Source organism: Bactrocera latifrons, unplaced genomic scaffold (genome assembly GCF_001853355.1).
Source record: "Bactrocera latifrons isolate USDA-ARS-PBARC rearing strain unplaced genomic scaffold, ASM185335v1 scaffold_170, whole genome shotgun sequence".
NCBI lineage: Eukaryota > Metazoa > Arthropoda > Insecta > Diptera > Tephritidae > Bactrocera > Bactrocera latifrons.
In genome coordinates, this window is record NW_017535186.1 from 523,262 (window position 1) to 526,429 (window position 3,168).

At 27.6% G+C, this 3,168-nt stretch overlaps 1 protein-coding gene across 1 annotated transcript in view; it reads right to left on the bottom strand.

Annotated features, from left to right (window-relative positions):
- LOC108966825 (F-box only protein 33) overlaps positions 1–3,168 on the bottom strand; it is a 17,226-nt gene that overhangs the window by 11,275 nt on the left and 2,783 nt on the right. The window lies entirely within an intron of this gene.

Below are 3,168 nucleotides of genomic sequence, written 5' to 3' on the forward strand. Positions count from 1 at the left end.
TTCTCTTATAACTTTCTATAGCACAATGTTGTTTATGTATCGATTTGGCAAACTTTACATACTGCCTTTCTGTTTGTTTTTAATTATGTTCTTCTTTAAAAGCTATATTAAAAGCTCTTCTGCCATTTTACAATTTACAATGCTATTACTATAATTGTTGTTGTTCACGTTGTTTTTTTTTTAATTAAATAGTTAATATCACTTAAAACACTCTTTGTTTAGATGTTGCGTTTGCTTGTTTTTGTAGTAGGTTGTTGCTTGCCGCTAACTTATTGTTGTTATGGCGGACGCATATCACATATCAATTAAATTGCATAATACATATGTATGTATGTACATTTGTTGCCCATACATACATATACGAGTACATTGGTACAATTGTGTTGTGTACGTACTATAATATACATATAATATTTACCATTTGCCCTGGCTGCATTTGTTCTTATTTTATTGACATACAGAAGCTGTTAATAAATTTTTGTTTGTCTTTCAATTCTCTCCTCGCTAAATTACTTGGTTGATATATTCATAATTATACTTTGCATCACAATTTGTTGGTTGTTTATATCTTGTTTTTTTTGCTTTGCTTTGCTTTTCATAATGCATACTCTGCTTTTGTGTGTGTGTGTTTTTTTTGTTTATTCGTGCATTTTGGTACTGAGTAGTTGGAATTGTTTCTATGTTTGTACCGCGTTAGGTTCTTAAAAACAGGCTAATGCTGTTAAATTTGGTTTTATATACACTTCTAACACTTTATGTGATCTACATTCAAACAAATATGCACACTTTACCAGCATCTTTTGAGCATTGTTGACGTTTGAGCTTATTATGTAAAGTTAACTAACATATTTTCTGCTTGATTGAGCAGAGAGCTTCAATTAAAATAAATTATAATTGTAATAATACTAATTTAGATGATCTTATTTTGTAAATAGTAAATAACAGTACACAGGTAAAGGTGACATTTGTAAGTTACATATAAAAAAAGACATATGTTCTTGTTGTGCCCTTTTAAGATATTTTTATAATCATAAAAAAAAAAACAACAATTAAAATTTGGTAATGACAGCATCGGCCTATATAATCCGAACAGCACGTATTTATAATCATCCAAAATTGTGGTATTCAAGGATTTATTTTTCTAATTCTGGCTAATATAAAAATGTATATGTATATAGTTTTTGTAAAATGCTCTAAGGCTTATAAAAAGATTTGGAATGCTATAAAATTAACATATAAGTCAAATAAATATAATTTGAAATTTTATCAGGCACACTATATGTACTTAAAGGTTGTTCGAAACACATGCATATACATATGTATGTCAGTACTGAGCTTAAAGTTGACTGTTATAATATAATGTTTTCCTTTCTAAAGATATGTTTTGGATTATTCGAACATTACTCATAACCATTACAAAAATTTATTTGTAAAAGTGTATTCTGTTTGCGGTATGAGACTTTTGTTCTGTTAGGCTTTAAAACTGTTTAACACATGTTGTTGTAAAAGTTAGCTCTCTGCCCTCTGTACGCACATACATATCGATATTTGTTTATTAATTGCTGTCAACAAATTTTTACTTAACTAATCTAAACATTTTAATTATAATATTTGTTCTTCATCTTACAATGGATATTGTTGTTGTTGTTTGTCGTTTTTTGTTGTTGTTGCATTCTTAACGTATGCTGGCTTGCATAAAATCACAGCTTTGTTTCACATTAAACAAAATATTAATGTTGTTGTTGTTTGTTTTTCAATATTTGTTCAGTTTGTTTTTCTTAGAGATTTCCATTCACTTCAATTCGAATTCCATGAATTTCGTCATATAAACTTTAAATTAACGATCGCTTGTTCTTCATCATAACATTCACWATGGTCTTAAGTCTTTTGAATCTCGTTTACATTTGTAGAATGGTTACACACAGTTACATAAATATAGTTTTCTTAAAACAAAAGTTTAATACCCATTTRTCGCTGAACAAATTACAAACAAATAAGCGTTTTATTTCAAACAATTTTCTCATGTGTAAAATATACTTTTGAATGTSTTTAGTTGTTACCAAATGCACATGCTTATTTTGTTGTTTACAATGCAGTGTTCTGTTAAATTATGTCTATAATAATTGTAGCAGTAGTATGTGTATTGTGAACAAAAATGCGGCTAAGAAGTATTATGCATTTGCATTAATTATATAGAGATTCACAAAAATATAAATACATACATACATATTAAAATTTTTATTTTTCTACGGCAGCCTTTGGGAGTTGTAAGTCGGCACCTTTGCCTAATATTTTGCTACTTTTTTGATTTCTTTTTATATATATTCGATGTTATTTATATATTTACATTCCTTCATTTTTCATGTTTACCGTTTGCAAAATTTACATTTTTCGAAATAACTAAATTTAACTAGTACAGTTTCATATTTTTTAGTTTTGAAATTAAAATTTTCGAATGTAATTGTAATTATTCCTGCAGCTAATAAGCCCTAAATTGTCAGCATGAACATAAATATAAGTATTAAATAATTCCATTATTGGCAATAAATTAACGTCAATTTTAGGTTACGTGCAACTATTATTCTTTTCTGTTATTTAGTGACCCAATTATAGAAACGTACAAGTCAAGTAAAATTATTTTCTTTATAGTTATTTTTTTATAAAACAAAGAAATAAAATAATATGGAATATACAGATGTGAGCTTTTCATATATAGCACAAGGCTTATTAGCTTATGTGTGTATATGTAGGCTTATATAAAAATTATAAAATAATTACTTTCGCTGCTTTAGTGAAATCTACAATACATTGTTCTTGTTATTACAATATTCCGGCGTAATATTCGTACTATAAATAAACAATTAGAATGCTTTGAATAATATGGAGTAATAACATCTGAGGATAAGTCCGGCTTGTAGTTAGACTTCCATAGCTCTTATTAGATGTTGTGGCATTTCGACACCGTTATTGGTCGATGTTTACTTTGTGGTTTCCATTGCCAATAAATTGTTTTCTCCGGGAGCGATTTGTGATTTTATAAGGATCTTTATCTTTGTTAGGTTTGTGTTTCATTTGAGTCAATGTCATTGTCATATATTTAAATACAAATTATTTTGTCCCTCGTTTAGTACAAGAGTGGTTGTTATTGTTTTTTCTTAAACTATAATC